Source organism: Patagioenas fasciata, chromosome 2, assembly GCF_037038585.1.
Source record: "Patagioenas fasciata isolate bPatFas1 chromosome 2, bPatFas1.hap1, whole genome shotgun sequence".
Taxonomy (NCBI): Eukaryota; Metazoa; Chordata; class Aves; order Columbiformes; family Columbidae; genus Patagioenas; species Patagioenas fasciata.
Window position 1 is genome coordinate 106,637,305 of NC_092521.1, and position 20,995 is coordinate 106,658,299.

General features: G+C 40.9%; 1 protein-coding gene across 9 annotated transcripts in view; it reads left to right on the forward strand.

The window, feature by feature from the left end:
* The window catches only part of TNS3 (tensin 3), a 228,108-nt gene that overhangs the window by 24,028 nt on the left and 183,085 nt on the right, over window positions 1-20,995 (forward strand). The window contains exon 1 of one of the 9 annotated variants that reach the window (XM_071804684.1): window positions 8,873-9,058. The exons of 7 other annotated variants lie outside the window; for them this stretch is intronic. The gene's annotated coding sequence lies outside the window, so the exon portion shown is untranslated. Of the gene's footprint in view, window positions 1-8,872; window positions 9,059-20,995 lie in introns of those variants that run through there. One more of the 9 variants, XM_065829956.2, reaches the window with a different exon arrangement.

A 20,995-nucleotide genomic window follows, 5' to 3' on the forward strand; every position in this document is an offset into this window, starting at 1 on the left:
ATCCTTATCTAAACTAACTTGGGTAAGCCAGCAAAGTTTCACTAATTGATGTTCTGAAAGTGAACTAGCTAATTACAGTATGAAAACCACACCTCTGCTCTGGAAGTTGCCCACCACCCAAAGAAGACCTCTGCCCACTCAACATGCACAATGAATTTTTAAGGCACTGTAAATGAAGGTGAGAACATGTAGGTAGGGATGCATATGTATTAGAAAGGAGGGCTTCCATACAAACCAATGTATAAATAACCGAAATCTTGGTAACTGGGGATTTACCACCTATCATCCATCTCTGCACAGATATGAAATAAACAAATATCTCAACTCTATGTGTTATTCAGCTTTTTGCACACTGGGTAAAAGAACTCAGATTTTTGGGACAACAATATTATGCTAAGAAGCATTGTTGCATGTAGTTGTAAAGTCAGTCTACTTCACTGTATGTCAGTTTCAGTGATAACTCCCTGAAAAATGGCAAGATACTTTGGATATCAGAATAAAGACATGGATTTAATTCTACCTCAAGTTACTGGTATTGGGATAAGCTGTTCCCACTCTCCTTGCTAATGCAGCTAGGGATACACTGTAAGCATATGCTGTCATCTGATCAGTACTGTTTTGTGATCTATGCAAAATAAGCTGTGACATTAATACAGCTCTTACTGAACAAGTGGCTGGTTTGTATGATTATTGAAACTCCAAACTGAAATGGTGCTTATTTAACATTTTTGGCATTTCAGCTATTTCATCAAAATGCTGAACTTTCATCAAAATGACCAAATGAGTCTGGATGGGCTGAGTCTCTGATAGTAGAAGTAACCTCTGTATTCAGTAACTTCTGCTGTTGGAAGTAACTTGGCAGAACAGTAGCAGATTACTTGTACTTGCACTGCTGATTAAACCTGGCCCTGGGATCTAAACCAAGGAAAAGAAAGTAGCTTTCCTTTGGATAAGGCCATTCCCTTTCTTTGAGTTTAGTTTCAGATATATCATTACCAAATGTTGAACATGAAATCTCCCTTCCACTCCTATATCTATAAATTACAGAGCAGTAGTTAGAAGAATTCCTCAGGGCACAAGAGTTAAGGCTGCATGGTGTGCACACTTGAGGTTTCTGTGGCCACATCTGCAAACAACAAATGTTGTGTTTTTTATCTTGTTTCCCTCGGGGAACATTTTTTGTGTAATCTGGTTAAATGGTACAAGGATTTTAAGTATGTGTCTGTATAAATATATACCTAGAATTTATCCCCAGGCTGACATATGAATAAATTGTTAAAGGTCAACAGTTGCCTTGTTGCTGAGCCAGTAGGAAGAGGCTCTCTTCTGATGAGCCAAAGAGTTATGCTTTCTTAGTTATTTTCACTCAGATGAGTTATGTGAATGTGACTGAAAAGTGCTCTTGAAATTCGTTAAGGTGCTACCTAACATACCTCAAGACGTTTGATGCTCATATTGTAACTTACACCTAGCATGCATCATGACGACCTGATAACTGGTCTTCAGATGTTCTGTGAGGTTACAACACTGTGATCTCAAAACACAGTGTTTGGTGTGTTTCAACTTGAGTGATGTAGCTTTTTATGGTGGTTTTTAAAAACAGAACCTTAGAAGCCCACCAGGTTTCCTTTTCTAGACCCTCTCTGCTCCACTAAACACATTAAGCATTGCTGTGGTGAGTGTTAAAGAAGGGGAAAAGCCTCGGAAAGAACAGTCACAAAAATCTGAGTCATGCAGTTAGGCTTACCACTGTATGTTTGTCTGCTGTTGCAGTAGGCATAGGAATGATCCAAAAGAGCCATAAGCTGGATCGAGCTTGAAAGAATGTGAGATAATGTCCCTTATTTTAGGCTTAGTTCTGTTCTCTGTACTGAAGAGAGGAAAGTACCGTACCCAGCTCATTTCAGTGGTGCTGCTTTTGGAGTAATGTGAAATCAGGAAGATCTGGCAGTCTGTAAATTAGACATACATCAACTATTCTCTATGAATTTTGCTGACGCAGGCAAACAAGAAGGTATCTCTTGCCCATAGCAACTTTCTGTAGTTCTAAGCAACATCTTGTTCTGCCTGTAGCTTTGAGAAAGTGGATGTGCTTAGCTATATTGTTCATTTTATCATGAGTCTTGTAACAGTTCCACGTTTTTACAAAGTGTACTGAAGGCAAGTAAATAATAAATTAATCTCAGTTTTGTTTATAATGAAGAAAGTTCCTGGTTCTGGATAAAAGCTTGAAAATGCAAACTCTCCAGGCTTACAAAGCAGATGGCAAAGAAAAGGAACTAAAATGAAGTTTATTATGGATGAAGTGGAAGTTAGCCTCAGAATTTTGTCTTGCTCTACATTATGAAGTTGTAAAGTTGGAATGGCACAGCTATGTCAGCTGGGAGTCCTTTTAGGGGAAAAAGAAACCAAAATTTTTCTAAACTGATCAAGCACTGCTGGCAAAGCCTCAGTGGAGATCGAGGCCTCCTGGCAGAAGGATAATTCTTTTTGTGTGTGGCTCATATTGTTTGTATAGGTGAGCAGAAGAGACCCTTCAGGCCAGCACAAACTAAGTCTGAGCTAGGAAGCTGTATCAGCATAAGTGGGCCAAAAATATGGGTTCCCAAGCTCTGCCCAAGAAGGTAAGGTGTTTCCCAGGTGCCCATGCTTCCTGCCACTTACTATAAATAACATCTCCGTCTCCACTTGTGTAAGAGTGGCATAATCTAACAGGTAGGCAGAACTCTCCGAATTCATTGGGCAATGTAAGCCCATGCCGGACCTGAATTTGGTGTCTCCTCTCACCTCATATGATTCAAAGTGGGGAGGAAAGGACTATTTTGATTTATAAACTGTGGAGTATGGAGGAGAAAGGATACAGGAGTTTGACACGGGATTTGGTGCCTGGACCTTGGAGGCAGACATCTGTCAACTCACAGGCAGCTATTGTATAAACAATTTGGTCTTATTGCATCTCCCTTTCATAATGTACATTTAGAGGTCAGGTTCTGCTCTTTGGGACCTCTTCTTTGAATCATGCCATTGTGAATTAGAAATAAGACATCATATTCCCTGAGGAGAGTAACTAGCCCTACGGTCTAGGTGAACCATAGATGAGCTGTTCAAATCCTTAATGCTTTCCTACAGTTGACACTATAATGAAAGCTGAGGAGACTTCCTTAAATTGGAGGTGGTATTAGGGCTGCAAAAAGTAATCAGGTGATAGTGGAGTCACTGGACAAAGATTTAGGCTCTTTGGGGCACAGCCATTGGTTTTATATATTGCAGAGACAGAGCATGCTCTGGTTAAGAATGCGTAATTTTAAGAAAACTCTTGGTTAAATAAATTTCCTGTTTATAGTATTCAAATAGTGTGTCTCTATTTACCCTTATTGAAAGAGTCAAATTTTCAAATGAATGCCTGAAAACCCAATTCTCTGGCTCCATATTCTGGAAAGCAGTGGTGGCTAACCTGCAGTCCATGAAAGGTCTAAATGGACATGTAAACTCATGGTTACTCATACACAAGGTATTGTATGGTTTCATGGATAATTAGTAACTGATACTACTGGACCATAAATGAGAGGTAGGATGCTATGCACAGGCTTTGAGAACGCTTGCTTTCTGGTTTGGTTTAAGGACATCCACCCATTTCCACTAATAATTAGTGTATATACATAGTCATGTTGTTCATAGGCACAAACCAGCAGATTCTGTCTCAGAGCTGTTATCTCAAAACAAAATTCCTCTACACATTGTTCTGAGTTGAGCCCTGTTTCACTGTGTGAAGAAGAAAGGTGGAGGAGGAGGAATATATAATTTTGAAGCTCCTGTGCCACCAAAAAAAAAGACAATCACCAGTGCTTAGAGTACACAAGAAGTGATGCACTGGGGTTTGATAAGGCATGTTACAACATCATGGTCTTGGTTCTTTGTTTTCTTGAACTTTGTGTAGCCAGTTGCAGGAATTTTTATATGCGCTGCACTAACCTTCCAGTCACGTTGCACCGAGTATATGATACAGGGCATTTGATTCATCGTTGCCTTCCATCACAAGAGCTGAAGAATTGTGCAACTGGTCCCTGTGTGTGGAAGTTCTGTCTGAGTCCTATGAGAGGAACTGATTGAGTTCTGAGAAAAGTATAAAGCAGCAATGGTTTTGCTTTTCATTTAGTTCTCTTTCCTATCAGTTTCTCTGTATCAAGTAACACTTGACTTCCTTCACTCAGTACCATCAGATTTGTGTTGAAAGCTGCTTCTGGAACTGGAGAACTATAGTAGTGCTAGTATATGTTATACAAAGAACCAGTTATACAATGCATTAGAGGCTTTTTATTAGCCTTCACAATTTCACTTTTACACTTGCCAATTGCAGTATTTCTCACTAGTTTCTTCTTAATGCTTTTTTGTTCTTTCAAGGAAAACAAAAAGGAGGAACAGTTCTAGCAAACTGGAGCACAGCAAAATGTTTATCGGATAATGTTAAGCACCAGGCATTTTTTGTTATATCACAGAGCATTAAGTATTGGATGATATGAATAATTACACATGCAGTGTTCATTGTATCATAACATAAATGAGCCTACCTTAAAACTGTGTAGTCCTACTTTTTATGGTTATTTTCAGCATGCCTGTACTATCCTGTAGTGGGCGATGTAGACATGCCCTTCTGCCTTGCATGCTAATAACCTAATGCAGTAATTTAGCGGGAAAATGTGGTAAATGAGTACAAGGAGAAAATGGTGTAAATACTGTGCAAGATTCTTGTCCATTCTTCATAAAGAATCAGAGTACCAAATGGGAATCAGATTAATGGTACATTTTTCTGCAGCATACTGTAGGCATGGACTGAAGTTATTCACACAGTTTAGAGAGATTTTGTGTTTCTGTCATGGCTTTGTACCAACTGAATGTTTCAGAAGGTTAATGTAGATTGATGTTTCATTGCCGTGCCTGTAACACAACCACTGGTGTGTTTGATCAGTAAGTGGATTTAATGTGAGCTTTTTGACCACCACAGATATCATGTTCTGTACCAGTAAGTCTATGACGGAAAATAGGTCATGTGAGTTGATTCTTAGAACATAGAACGTGGGGTTAAATATGGTTAATCGGTGTGGTAGCTTGGGCACTAAGCTTGAATTAGATTGAACAGTACTTGAATTAGATGATTTTTACTTGTACAGCACTGCAGCTATTAGGATTTGTTTTACTGAAAATGAAAGAAAGCAATAAAACCTAGTTACCAGATAACTTTTTTTTTTCTTTTTGCAAATAAAAATGTAAGCACTGATAATTTTTTTTCCACTGTCTTCTTGTGAAAATAATGTTAAGCTCTGAAGTTCAAGCTAAGTTTGAAGTTGTTTCTTACTGTCTTTTGTTAAGATTAAGCTATCATCTGAGTAAGATAGTTTCCTAGCAGTCTTCTCCAAAACAGAGCAGTAGGTTCTGGGAATTGCCTGACTTGCAGATGTGTAGAAAAGTGCTCCTGAAAGAAAACTTGGTAAACTGCTCATATGGGAAACTAATGCACATTTTGGCAGTACACTGAGGTACTGATTATAATTTATTTTTGTATTAGCAGAGTAATCCATGAATGGCTTTCTCTTCTCCTGAGGAAACCAATTGTTTTGCCTTAGATCTGATACAAGAAAATTAGGGCCAATAAGTTGAATATTCTCTTATAATAACCATCGAGGGTGTTTTTATATTGTTGTTTCTATAAAGTACTTTACTTATTTTACCACTCTTTCATTATAAAATACTCTAGCAGCAAAGTAAAACTGTATTGCCTGTCTTTGTTATCTTAGGAAGAGACCTTACAAATGAAAAGTAAAATTGTATTGCAGCAAAATGAGTGTTGCAGGAAGAACAGCGAGACTAGTATAGACTGGGATTTAGTGGTGGTTGTTCATGCCAGAATACAGAGCTGCTGGGGAGGCATTTATGAAACACTGTAAATTCTCATGCTACTGTTTATGGTACATAGCTTTAAGTAGCTCCAAACAAACTATTATTTTGTGATCTCTGACACTGAAGCCAGATTACAAATTTGTATTAAAAGTCTACCAAGTTTTAAGAGCCTTTAAAACCATTTTTCTGTGCCCTGATTTCAGCATAACTCACTCTCCAAGTTCTTGGTTGCTGACAAGTGTGGATTGTCAGTTTCAGCTCAGTGATGATCAAATAACAAGTCCCTCTTCTTTCCCATTTAAAAGCTTTATTTGTTTACGTGATACATTACTCAAATTTGGGTGCCTCTGTAGAAGCCAGTAAGAATAAACTACCATGCAAAATCAGGGGCAAGTAACCACCAGTGTGTAAAAGGTATGAGCCACTATCATCACTCCTCTTAACTCCATTCTTTGGAATTTTTAAAAGTGTTTGTGGTGTCATTAAAGTAGAATGCAAGACTATTTTGATTAGCAGGTTAGCTTAGCAACTCCCTTCACAAAGCAGATTGCTTGATTCAGCAGGTGTGTATCCCAGATGAATGTTTAACTTGATCATTGACTACACCTCTAGGCAGGTTCCAATACATTTAAAGCTCTTTAAAACACACATATTTACTCTCTGTCTACCCATTCCTAGGAAGAGTGTGGAGAGGAGGAATTCAGAATATAGAGGTGATAATTAGGGGCATAAACATATAACAAGATATTGTTTGTCAGAGCCATGTGTTATAAAATGTAAACAACATGCAGTTGCACTAAGCTAACACTGTGGCAGTAACCCTACGTACTGAATTGCCTGAGAGTCGGTCTTTATATTGTATTGCAGGTGGAATGCAAAAATAAATACTTTTTTAATTTGGCTAGTGTCATTTATGTGTAAAAATACATGCATCTGCAAGCTGGTATCTGCATATACATGAAGTATTGCCAAAGTGCAAGCATTTCAAAATCCTGTCAGATCACATGATAGTTTAGATTTTTAAAAATATAATATTTTCTGCCTTCTTTCCTTGGGGTTCAAGTTTTGAAACTTCTTCTTGCAAGACAGAAGCTGATTGTAATTATTTTTTTGTTTTGTTGGTGAAGTTTTCAGGTAATCATATAATCCATGTGATGGGGCTTTAAGAAAAACAGCAAATGTTGTGAGGCTTTGAATGGGCTGATTGTGTGCACCTGTGCATTGCTGATTAAGAGAGTGATCCAATTCCTAGAATCTCTTGGCTTGATTTAGGGACACGTCAGGTATTATTTAAATATGAGCCATACAGTGGGGTCATGCAGATGGCATTGATCCAGCAGGAAGTTTAAGACAAACTGTGTCTCACAGAACAGTGAGATGCACATGTCTAAAAGGTTTGTAACACATGTTCTCTTTCTCTGCTTGGCACAAAGAGGGTGAAGAGATTTAAGATGTGACGATGAATAAAGGATTTTTATTATGTCTGGCTTCTAAATATGCTGGAGCTTTCCTAGCATTACAATATAGTTTTGTCCAAGTGAGACACTAAGCATGTCTGGGACCTAGTTTGTCTTCTGTTTGTTCGGAATTCATTATATTGGTATCTCTCAGTAAGTAATGGATCTGTATTTGAATGTCATTGCCTTCCATGTGGTCACCTGTCTGCCTATTTCCATATTGTGAAGCATTGCAAAGAACAGTCTTAGATTTGAACTTTGAAGTCCAGCTCTAGATCTCTAGAGACCTTTGTTTCTTGGGGTCCTTTCTTCCTCAATGCAAAGGATTTGCAAATATTAACCACTGCATTGCCTAAATCAGCCAGGGGAAAATGCCTAGGGCTGGCTGTAAATTCTGCCTCTAAGAGTAAAGGAGCTAAGTGTCTATTCCTGCTTACGACTCACTTCCATGACCTTGTTTTTGGATCAAGCTATGGTTCATGTCAGTATGGATATGCCATTTACATGAGGTCCTAGTCATAAGAGGGACATTCAAATCCTTTCATTTGTCTCTAGTGATGTGTGTCCACCTCTCATGTGAGGCGCCAGCTATCAGCTGATAGCGTGATCTGGGTTAGGCATCTCAATCCTATTAATTAAATTTTAAATTCCACTTTGCTTCAGTGCTGGTTTTTTTTTTTTTTTAAATGGAAGGAATGAGCCTCAGGTCCTGCCTGTTTCATCGAAGTTTTTGGATTACTTTGGGGATGAAATTCTTCACTGTAGGAAGGACATGAACTCTAATTTCTTGCATCTAGATTGAGACTTACACATCCTGAAATGCTGAGCACAAGGACAGTCGTACCTCTATCTTCTCCCTGCACTGCTCTCTGGCTGTTCTTCACGTCATGTAAGTTACCCTATTCGGCAAGCAGCAGCAGCAATCCAGCAGGTACAGAGGACAGTGCCTGTTTTGCAGATCCTGCAGGAACTCCAGCCGCGGAGCTGCCCTTTCTTGAGCTACCTCGAGGGAGAAGTAATTCTTGGTATGTAAACAGCACAAATGTCAGCACAGTAAAGAACTGTACTGGCACGAACACGTGTACACAGGCAATCTATGGCAGTGGCTGAGCTGTGGTTTTGGGGATTAGCCTGGCACCTCAGATGCTGCACTGAGGAATGTAGGCTGGTGCGGGCACCTCAGCACCCAACTGTTTTTGGCTTTGCTGCTGTGGCTGCTTTTCACGTGGCTGCCCAGGCTGCTCGGCTCCCTGCGCTGCTGCAGCCATGGCGGGTCGGCCGGGAGTGCTCGCGTCCCAGGAGCTGCGGCTCCCCGCTGCAAGAGAGCTGGGGCACAGGGTGGAAAAGCGCAGACTTGCAGGGCCCTACGGAGTGGCGGCGCTCCCCTCAGCCCGGAGACCCCAAGCGACGAGCCCCTCAGGCGGGAGATCAGGCCTGTCCCGGGGCCGCGGGGGAATCGCGCCAGGTAGCAGGGCGGGGGCGGTGTCGCCGCCGCAAAGCAAGCGCAGCGGGGAACGGCCCGGCGGGGCTGCCCCGCACTTCTTCCCCGCCTCCTTCTCAGTCTCGATCGAGGCGCTGGAGATTTCTACCCGGCGGGAGGGACTGTAGGAGATACAAACAAGTGTGCGCGGCGCTGGGGGAGGGGGAATCGCTGCTCCCGCTCTTCAGCCGGGCTGCCCTGCGTTGCCGCCGAGTCGGGAAGCGAGGTAAACTTGGGGCGGCCATCGTGAACTGCGGGAGTGGGAATGCGCCCGGCCGGGGCGGCGACGCGGGGCTTTGTTGCTGGTGGGGCAGAGAAGGTCCGGCGGGGGGAGGGAGGACCCTTGGCGGGCCGCCGTACCTCTGGGGCAGGGGTTGAGGAGAGGCGGTGGACGTGGGGCCAGCCGTCGCCGGGATGGGGGGGCCCGCGGTCTCCCTCCCGGGGAGCGTTAGGGTAGGGAGGGGCGTTGTTCCCGGCAGTGGGCCGGAGCCCCCCCGCCCGGGGCCTGCCTGCCTGCCTCCCCTGGCGGTGTGGGGCAGGGGAAGGGATCAGGAACGCTGTCCGCTGGGAGCGCGTTCAAGGGTTGGTGTTAAGGGGAGGGCAAAGGTGGGGGAGCGCCGCCGCGGGAGGGCAGGATGGCGGCGGCGGGCCAGGAGCCGCGCCGTCCGCAAGCAGAGTCTGGCCGAGGGGCCAGGAAGGCGCTCCCGTGACTCTCAGTGCCGGGCAGCTTAGCGGCAAGGCACGCGGTTCTCTCGTGGAAACTTACTTAAACCTGCGGGCTCGTCAGGCGGGGGAAGCTCCTGGTGCGTGGCCGAGGTGCGTCCGGCAGCGCGGAGCCGCCCCACTCTCGGCTTTTGGGGTCGCCGTCCGCTGCCGGCCCCTGGTGAAGCTACCCTGATACCCTGAGCCGCTGCAGCTTATCTGTTCGGTGTCCGTGATAAATGGGTTGCCTTTGGTACCCACTCAGATCTCTCTGGATGCGCACCTTTTAACTGTTGGCAGTGGCTTGCCATCACTAGCTAAAACTGCTAGCTGTCTTACAGAAACGTCAGAATCTCTGGTTGGTTACCGATGTTTTTCTTCAATAAATGAGCCTTAGGAAGGATTGAGGTTCAGGATCTTTGTGTGTGTTCTGACATTTGGATTAGGTGATAATTACAGTATTTTATATAATTTGAAATGCTCTTATTTTCTTGTGTTGAGGAGTGCCTGGTGGTAGTCATTGCATTTGTAATATTAATATTAGTGTTTACATTTTACTAGGTATGAAATGAAATAGTGGTAAGAGCCACAAGGGCTGTAGCTGTACGAAGGAGATTTTGGGTCTGTTTTATGTGATGTTTGATAGGAAACTTCTGGATACTGTTCAACACCGTGATTGATTACAGATGTCCTAAGCTGGCTAATTTTTAAAAGAAACTACTGCAGTTAGTTAAGCTTATTGTATAGAAGGCCAAGAGAGGCTTTTGATGAAACTAATGAGATTCTTGATGACTTTGACGCTGTGAAATAGAGCCTTGGAAATATTGGAAGTAGCATTTTTTTCATCCTATATGGCCAAAAGGGGTTTTTTGTATGTAGTAATTAAATTGATTATTTCTAATAACTAATGTTTATTGAAAGGCTTAATTAGTCATTTAGTTTGTTGGAAGTACAGGTGCTTATGGATCAGTGCTATATTGCCAAGAGTTTTAGGTGAGTTAAATTAAAACAATCCATTTGACTTGAGCATAGATGTGTATGTGCCACAGAAAATTATTATTTAGAGAAGATAGTGACCACAAGTGGTTTAATCGTGTTCTTTGCAATCTCTGACTTAATCCAAAGTACCGTTCTGCAGTTCACACTTTGTTTTACTGAACAACTGTGATATTTTGGGATATCATTACTGTTGGCATTACCTTCTTTGGTCTGCTCTTGTTTCCTCGTCATACAGAAAATATTTATAGCTGAAACATAGACAAAAGATCCCTGTCTGGGTTCTTTCTCTGACTGTGCTGCTTGCAGAGTGGCACGTGAGTCCATCCTTCAGGCTTCTCTCTCTCTCTTTGACCGTGAGCTCTGTGACTGACAGAAGATGTGGTATCATTGAGATAGTGATATAATAGTGCAGAAGATTGGAAGAATACAGCTATTCCTTTTGTGTCTGACAAAGTTGATGGAGAGTTTCTTCATCTCTTTGATATCTGACTTTCCTTCTGTGGACATGACCAAAATGACAGAGAATGACGTGGTATTTTGGAGCGACTGGTGAGGCTTATTTGAGCTAAATGTTATTAGTATAATTACTTGTGTGTCTCCTAAACATTCTCTTAAACAAAATAAAAACAGAGGTGGTAACCAAAATAGCAAGCAGTGCTAAAATTGCAAAACAGGTGTAATGAAGGAAAACCAAATGTGGTCAGACATTTGCAGTACGAGGAAATTAGAAGTCTCTGCAAGAGGCGTAATGGTTGGTTAGGCCTTTTATTTTAAGGCTTAGAGTTCTGTTTTATTCCTATTAAGAATTTCTAGTGGTGTTTTTTTGGCTGCCAGTTGAAGAATCAAATTATTAATTCATTCACACACTGAAAGAATCTCCTGATCCTTGCAGAGTACCTCTTGAGATCGTATGATTTCTGCCATTGTAATGAGTGCTCAATGTGCCTTAGCCACCAGCTTCACAAAATGGGTCAGAAATGTACAGCTCTGTTTTTTTGGTGGAGGAAAAAAAAAGTTCTAAAACAGTGTGCACATTGATGTTCTTCACTGTGTTCTTGAGGTATGAAAAATGCTATCTACTGCTGTAAGTACAGCTTTGACACGCTTTCGGCCTCTAAGTACAATCTAAAATCTGTCATGGGTAGTCTGATTCCTGATACTGACACTGAGTCACTGAGTAAAGTTGGCAAGATCACAGTGGAAGTGCTTATCCAGATGTTAAGTAAGGTACTCATTTACCTTATGTTGATGGTTTAAAAATTAAAATTAATTGCTTGAGTGAAATAGGACTGTGGAGTGATTCCCGTTGTTTGCCATTCAGAAATGCCAGACCTTTTTAGCACTACAGTGGATCAATAGGCTAAGACTGACCAACAATAAGTAAGTGAAGCCTAGAAAAGAAGAATCTTTGCAGGTCAACTTCAGATGTGAAGCAGCAAATTATTTTAGTGAGGGTAGAGAATAAGGTGGGGGGAAGCAAGCATCTTGGAAATGTTGAAGCTGTTAAAGTTTGGGCAGGCTAATGTTCCCAAAGTGAGGCCTGCCTGCCACTTGATGGTGAATGAAAACTGAGTTTCAGAAAAACAGCTTGGGAGATGATATTTTGCACCTGGGGATAGAGCAGTGTGCTACCCTACTCCTTGCAACACCCCAGCACTCTGACAGGAGTGTACTTCATTGTGGTTTCTGAAATTAATCCTTTAGTCCAGTGCTTGGAGTGACGGAATAAACATAATAAGCTATGTCTGGTAAGTGAGGGACCGAGGAGGTTTTCTTACATTTAAAGTACCTTTATGGAAGTGTGGGAGAGTCTACAATGATAATGGTAACGCACTTTGTACGCGTACGTGCCCCCTCTATGCCCCCCCATACCTTTTTTGCCCACTTGATTTGGTAGTCTCTTGTATTGATATATTTCACTGTGCTTTAAATTTGCTTTTTTTTTTCTTCATAATTTAAGAATATAACTGGACTTGCATGCTCAGGACTTAAGTTCAGGAAAGGTCTATAGCTGTTCTGTGCTTGATGTATTAAGGCAGAATTTCCATAGCCTGCAGGGTCTGTTGTAGTGATCTGCCAGTGATAGGAAATTAGCAGTGCCTTGCCTCACAGGGACTAGGTGTTCACCTTTCTTTTTTCTTTCTTCTACCCATGCTACTGTCTAATTACCCTGCGGGTGCAGACCTGTGTGATAACAGAATTGAGATAATGAATTGCTTGAGGCATAAGGTGACAGATTGATTTGCGGTAATCTCACAGACAGGTGTGTTGGTGCAGCCTGCTTCCAGTGCACCTCCACTGGAAAAGATCTGAGGAAGGGAAAAGGCTGTTATGTCTTTGTAGTTCTTTAAGCTACGCAGATGCTCTCTAAGCTTTGGGGATGGCAGAAAGAGGATGTTAATCCATTTAGGAATGTATTTATCTGTGATTTTGAGGAATGAGAAAGAATTGTGTTTCAAGAGCAATCTGTTAGGTTTACATATTCAGGAGACAATGCTAGAGCTTAGCTTTTTAATGTAATCTATCAGTCCTGCATTGATTTACTGAAAGACAGAGATGGTGATATCTTTTAAGCCTTAACCACAGAAACAAGAAAAAAAAGTAGGGTTGAGGTAATCTTTTTTTCATCCGAGTTTGTTGACAGCTGTGTGGTTGTGGACAGAGTGAAAAAGTGAGTGACCATGACTTTAACCTGTATTTGCTTTCAGTTAAAATGATGTGTTTGTTATTTTATTTTCCTAATTTTAGTTGGGTAAAGCGTGGAATCCTGCAACATAACTGAATTTTTAGTTCTTCCTTTTGTTGAAAAACATCATTAGACCATATATAAAACTTACAGTGTACCATGCTGCCCTCTTGTCCCTTGCCTGCCATTTCTCAGATTATATGCTTTGTGTAAGCGCATCCTCACTGATCAATAGAAGTACTGTGTTTACAGCTGTCTTTTTAGTTGAAGTAAAATGGGTTGCCTTCCTTCTTCCGTAGGTCCTTTCTATAATTGTCCTGTTTCTACAGCTAGTACTACTGAAATTCTTTTGAGAAGGTGAAAAAAGAAACCACTAGTGTGTCATTTGATGAGGGATATTTGCATTTGCATAATATTGTATTGTGTTATACAAGGGTCTCTGCAGTAATATTTTTCTCTAGCAGTGTTTATTGGCATCAGTAAAAAAGTGCATGTTGCACCTTTTGTCTTTCAGCATGAAAATGTCTCAGATAAAATCTTCAGGTTTTTGCAAGGCTTCTTGATTGACCGATTAGGGTGCTTTTGTGCCCTAATCACCCATATTCATCCCAATTAATACATTTTGATGCTTTTTCTGCCCTCAGGTTTCTGTATCTCTGGTTCAGTGATTCAGCAGGTGACTGCAGTTGAAAGTGGCCCAGGGGACACTTCTCTCTGGTTTGCCACCTTTTCTGTGGAGGGGGTGAGGAGGGCCCAGACAGTTGCGTGCTAAGTTCTGCATCTCCTTCTAGCATGCTGGTCAGTGTCAGGTTGCTGCTGTTGGTTCTTGTCCACCCAGAAGTGGCTGCCTCCTCTTCCTTCTGTCCTCTGGCAGCTGCAGTGTCAGTAGCTCAGTCAGTCCCCTGTGCTGTCTGACATAAGTCCTCCTGTTTCATGACAGCAGCTGGGTTTGTAGCAGCCAGGGGAGATGACTTGTTGCTTTCAGGCAGAAAAAGTGGTTGAAAGGGTGAGTGGAATTGGGGGCATCTCGCTGGGAGGGAGAAAAGTTGGTTTTGGGGTCTGAGGTTAGATGCTTGTAAACAAGCCAGTGTTGGTGGAGCCAGGAAGAGACAGCTACTGTAGCAGTGTGTTTGGGGTGCTCATCTGCAATGTATTAATAGAAGCCAAGGAGAGCAGGAGCTTGAACCTGGGCCTACCACATTATGGGAGGGCGTGCTGGCTTAGGAGTCCTATGGTCTTCTCTCTTTGTATGCCATGTATGCAGACTCTCCCATTTCCGCTTTGGTGCTTTAACACAAAGCGGAATTGCTGTACTGGGAGAGACTGAGAGGTACCCTGGCCAGGCATAACTCAGGCATTCCTGGCTGTTTGATACCAACCACAAGCTAATGCATTACTCCACTAGAGGTTTCTTCTGGAGGTGAGGTTTTGTGTAGTGTGTAACTTGTAACTCTACAAGTGTTGGGCTCGGTGCCACATTGTTGGCATCCTTGTTCTTTGCCCTTCCTGTGGCTAACATGATCTGTGTTCCACAGCCTTATATGAGTTTTCCCTAAATTGTAAAGAAATTAGTCAGGGAAACACAACTTGTGTGCTTCCAAGCTTTTGTTTTGTATAGTGTTAATGATTAATAGGTGACAGCGACTTGTTATAGGATATTTCAGTGTCCTGAAAATAGTAACTATGAGAGCGAAAGATATCTTTGTGTGTATTGTGTGCTTGTACATCTGGGAACATGTGATTTCCTGAACATGTGTTAGGTTTTGTTTACCTGGTGTATGAGCCTTTCTGTAGGGTTTGCAATCCAAATGTAATTTTTTTATGACCTTGTCATTTACTCTTTTTTTATTACATATATATGAAGAAACTTCAGCTGCCTGGATTTTGTTAACAAATGGTTCCATTCAGGTTTAATGAAGCAGTTGTTATCTGATTTTAGTTGATAAACAAACAACCCGTTGCTATGGTCAAGAAGTGAGAGCCTGGAACCTGACTAGGTCTGTGGTTAAATTCATTGCTGTTGGTTTTAGTATGTAATTAATTTGTGTTTGAAAAAACTTCTGAAAACACTTCCTTATGAACACAAGGTATCTAGCTGATTAAAAGTAAGCCTTTCCTGATGTGTGCTACCTTTTTTTTGTAGTCATTCACTTACTCTTGCAGCTATCAGCAACTCTCACCATCAGAATTACTTTTATTTTCAGTTGAGTTGGATTTGGTTTGGAAGATAAAAAGTCAAGTACAATTTATGACTTACTACAGCAGCTCCTGGGAAACCTGGCATTTCCAGTGAAAGTTTCAGTAGATTAGGGTGATCAAACTCTAGGAGAGGGTGTATGTTTTCAGTAGTAGGCTGAATTTTCAGTAATACATTTTTAAATCAGGACATTTCAGTCAAAACACAAAGATTGTTATTGATTTTTTTTTTTTTTTTTAATTACTCTGCTTTTTCCTGTGTAGTCCAAATACTGGGTATTTTTGAACTGTAAGGCTGTAAGCATCTAAAATACTGCTATTGTATCTTGGCTGCTCTTGCTCTTTGATTATGGTTTGTTGAAAGCAAAATTGTATTTTTCAAATATCAGCAATACACCTGTTTTAGAAGTGCATCTTCAGTCCATAAGTAAAATATGCCAAGTAAATATTGAAAGTCTCATATGCTTTCTATATGACTCTGTGAAGAGATGACTGACAAATATTCAAAAAAAGAGTTCCATGTTTTGTGCTTTTAGTAACCTTGCAGGTGTTCCCTTTCAGCAAATACTCAGCAGTGGCCTTGCTGCAGCCTGAATCCAGTTGTTCAGCATTATTTGGAGAGCTTTTCGTGTTCTGCAGTATTTTTATGGATGCCAGTATTCCTTTACATGTCTGATTTCTTTTTGTCTTATATACTGTGGTTACTTGAAATTAATTAACTATCCTGCCACTCCTTTGTTTTTCTGCTGTACAAAAGCGTATTAAAGTGGGTGGGCTTCAATCTTAGGTTAAGATTCATCTGTCTGTATTAAATTACATGTGCTTCAAGATGCTTAAAGATGAGGCACAGGAAGAAATAAGTTTAATTCTGGCTGGAAATTTAATTTTCTTCCACAGAGTTCTTGAATTTTGAGGCTTAATTTTGTAATTTCAGTCTAATATTTTGCTTTTACTTCTGTGCTGCTTCGTGCGATATGCTTCATTTGTGATTCATTTATTTATTTATTTTTGGCAAGTACTCAACTTTTCTCCAAGTAACGGCTTTCCTGAAGCACAATAGTTTTATCATTAGAGTTGAAGTGCATAATGAGATTTGTAGTTCTCTCTAAAGAAACTAATCTTTAACAGAATTATACCAGAAGCCAGCTAGAACTCCATCCCCCAGGAAGCACAAGAGTAGTGGGCCAAAGTCTTTTGGCTTTTGCTATGAGTATTCTTTGGTCGAACACGTGGTTCCTCTGCTGTGCGAAGGTACTTTGAAGAAAACAGTAGTTTTTAAAAATGCAGTTTTGACTCTTTATTTCTGTGTAACTAAAACACTTTATTTCCTGTATACAATGCTGTTACTCTCAGTTTTGTTTTGAAATGCAGATACTCATTCTGTCCTGAAGAGATTATAGCTGTTCTTTTTGTGTCTTAAAAGCATAAAGTGTGTCAACAAGCTCACCTTTTCTGGAAGCAGAGAGTAGGTTGTGAGGCACTCTAGCTTTGATTATGACCTGCAGGAGATAGTATGCTACTCCCCAAGACAGGAATTTTTGGAGCTAATTGGGAAAGAGTGACTGTGTCCAGCTGTGACACAGGGGATCTGCAATTACAGAACAGTACTTCTGGGAAAAGCCAGGATTGAAATGTTGATTGATAGTCTAGTTTAAGATAATAGTATCAAAATAGTCAGCAATCTTATGGTTAAAGAAACGTGTTGTCAGAAGGCACTGATAAATAAGCTTGAAGCATCTTTGGGAATTGTTTTTTAATGGCTTGTGCTCATTTGAGAAGGGGAAAGCACCTTGTCATCCCTAGTTTAATGAATTAACACTTAATATACGTGCCCAAATGAGCTGGTTAATACCTTATCTGTGTGCTTTTATGTGAAACTGTGTACCTTGCAGGTGTGAGATTGTATGAAAACAATTTTTCTGCTTAACAGAAATCATGGTTAGGCTGAGCTGATCTGAAATGTGAGTAATGGCTTTTCTACATTTTAATAGTGTTGTTTTTTTGTTTGTTTTTTAAGAATGTAGTGACTAATGTTTGGAGCACAGGACTGAAATTCAAGCAAAGCAGACTTTAAGTGTTCTCTGTGTCACTGACTCATGCTGATATTGTCACCAGTAACATAGCTTGAAGCATAAAATGATACACAGTGAGAGAGTTTGACACTCAGCTTCACTGGGATCCATTTTCTGTCTTTTTGGAGGTGATAATCGTTCTGCCTCTTGCAGAGCAACTTTAGGTTCTCAGGTGTCATCTGCATGGTGACGCCTGTTGTTGCTTAACAGGATGGAATTGTGCATCCTGTGCTGAGGGCAGGGCGGCGGGTGCTGCTGCTGTGGGAGAGGAGGACGGGAAGGGCTCTGCCTGCTGGGCAGCCCAGTGCTGTGTGCTGCCTTCTGCTGGTGCGGTGGGCAAGCTCTTGGTGGGCAGAAACCCTCGTGGTTCTTTCAGAGTTTGGAGTTTAGGAAGAACTGGGAGCTGGAGGATCTTGTCACTCTGAAGAATCAGACCCTGATTTCTCTTTCGTGATGACACTTCTGAGCTTTGAGTTGTGCTTCTCAGCTTTCAGCTTGCATTCTGAGTATTGTGAATGTCGTTCCTTTCCTGGGCATCTTGGAACAATTTCCTTCTCCTTCACGTCTTTCAAGGAAATGGACTTGTCTTTTACAGTTTGCTCATAGAGGGAGCATTGCCTGTATTAGCATTTTTGGGTTGTTCGGTTTACTTCATTTGACTTATCCTTGTGGGTGCTGTTTGTAGTTGTTCCCTAATGAATAAGTGCTCTGAAGACCTGTAAAACTGAGAAGGGAAAAACACTTCAAAACAGAGTTCGGAATGCTCAAGCAGGCACAATTTTTTGCTTTGTTGTACTCGAAGTGGTGAGGGAACTGAACATGTGTGCAGAGCAGATTGAGGTTTTCCGATGAGTCATTAGCAATTTTTGACAGCTCTCAGAGAAGTTTGCCCTCAGAAGAAGCTTGCTCCATTCATTTGTTCATGACACCAAATTGGGCACTGGTTTTGTTTGTTTACCATGGCCATGAAATTTGCTGTACATGCTATTTGGTGAGTTTCAGTTCAAGTGACTCTGACTTACTTTATTCAGAACTCAAGTTCTGCATTTTCTGAAAGAGAAGTGTTATATGAATATTGAGTGCAACTTCAGTGCAATATGACTGATACAGTGAAGTGTTTCAGGTGTAGCTGGATCTGTTAGTTAATGAAGAAATTTCTTTATTGGAAAAAGCTTGAGTTCACCTGAATTTACAAGAATACAAACTGAGGATATCACAGATTGAGGCATATTGCCTAGAGGCACAGACAAGTTCCTAGGTATCATAATTATTGCTGAGCAGTATTCAGCAGGAGAAGTACTCAAGAGTGAGGCAGTCAGTGGGAAAGCAATGGAAAAAAGAAAATACTCCTATTTAAAAGTGGTGTGAAAAGGTCTAGGGAAGACAGGAGGGAACATTTCTGGGGTGATATTTTCAGCCTGCATAGGTCTTTGAATATAGGGTTTCTGGGAAGTGCAACAGTTGAGATGACTTTGAGGCCACACAGTCTATGTATGCTGTTATGCCTTTGTGTTGATGGAGATAAAGAATTGGAAGGTCTGAGTTACATGTCATTTCAACCAGACTGTTCTGCACTTCAGGAGTAAAAACTGTGTTCCTTGGTTGTGTTTTGTCTCTTTTAGTTATTTGTCTCATGGTAGCATTCAAGATTTAATTTTTAAGGTTGTCTATTTATAATTAATAAATTAGGAGGAAGAGGCAATGACAGATGAATTTTACACATGCAGACTTCAGCAAGGTACACTGAAGAATAATAGATTATTTGGCTGTAAGGTCTATACCAGGTGGTATTTAAAGATGCCCTTTTGTTTTCTTTATTTGTAGTTGAATAATTTTAAGGTGTGCTAATTCTATTAGTTACCCATGCTGTAGCAAAAAGATGATTGATTAATCATGAATAGTTGTATACGCATTTGTTTCCTAACCAAATAATCAAAACTTTCTGAAGGGGAAAGAGATACACGCTGGCTCACTGAAGAAAAAACTAAAACCTTTTCTTCTGTTAATTCTTGTGTTTGTATACACAGCACTGCTTCCGAAAATGTGATGTAATTTCAGAAACCAGTCCTCTGAGTACCTCCTTTATTGATAGCTTTCTTTTGTAAGTGTAGTGAAACTGAGTTACTGCTGATGTTTCAAGTATGTTCATGCACAAATATATTAACCTTTCTTCTTTTCAAAGTTACTTAGGTGCATGTCATCCCAGTCAAAAAAACTCTGTTATCTCAATTTTAGAGATGGCTCACAGATGCGTGGAAAAAGGAAACCATTTGTTCATGTTTTCCCAGAAGTCTGTGGTGGAGCAGGGAGCTTTTGACATTTCCAAGATCCAGATGACAGAGTGGTAGCTGAAATGGTTTGTGTCGTAGCTCCCTTTTATCTAATTTTCTGTATAGTCTCTCTGCAATGGTTGCAGTGGAAAACTTGTGAGCCGTACTGGAATGAGAGACCTTCGAAGCCCAAGGATGGATTTAGCATGTGGAATTTGAAAGTAAAGCCCCTGCTCCCAGTCCATCACTTCCTTCCCATTAATGGTCCCTGGCACAGCTCATGTTGTTTCATGTATTGTTGGAGCACCTGATATTGCTTGTCAGTGAACCATATCATTCTGTATCTGACAATTTCACAAATTATACATTCTTCAATATAGTGGAGCTGATGGATGTAATGTGGGTCATAGCAGGATAGATTTGCTTTCAAGATCCCAGTAGCTTTGCATCCTTAATCTGCCCAGTGTTCTGATGTGGTAACAACTGGCTGTATTAATGTTGCCCTTGTAGCTTACCAACCCTATCGGCTACTAGGTTTCCTTTTTCTAAACTTTTTGAAAAAAACGGGAATTTTGACACTTGGGTAGGAATGAAACTGGACCATTTGTGTGAACACTGGATTTCTTCAGGCTGTTTTGGGAAGAGTGTAGCTTTTTTTTTTGGTCTGTGCTTTAGCAGAACAAGAATCTCTTTTCAGACTGTCTCCAAATCATAATAGTTTTCAGCTTGCCGAAGAGGAAGGTATGCAATAGTTTAACATCACAGATGCCCTTTTAAGATTTAACTAAGGTATTATGTAAAATACAGTTGAGCAGTGACAGCTCAATTGTGAATAATGTCCTGGAAATACTAGAAAAACTATCTCTCATCATGTGTATATTTGCTTTTCCTAACGTCTTTAGCTTCTCACATGCACTTTTTCATACTTATAAAGCAAATATACTTCAAATAATCTGTTTTACAGATGATAGATATTAGTTTAGCTGTATTAACATTTGGAAAGGACTGACATATCTCTGTGTGATGCTGCTACCATTTCCAACCTCAACCTGCCATGCGTCTTTTTGATGAAGCATGGTATCATGTTTGATAGGCAATGGGGATAAAATTGTCTCTCAGCTATCTGCATGTACATGTCTGGGGATGGAGGGGGAAGGGAAGAGAACATAGTCTTTCAAAGACAAAAGGAGGGTGTGTGTATTCTGGGGAGGATCATATTAATCTAAAAGAGCTAGATG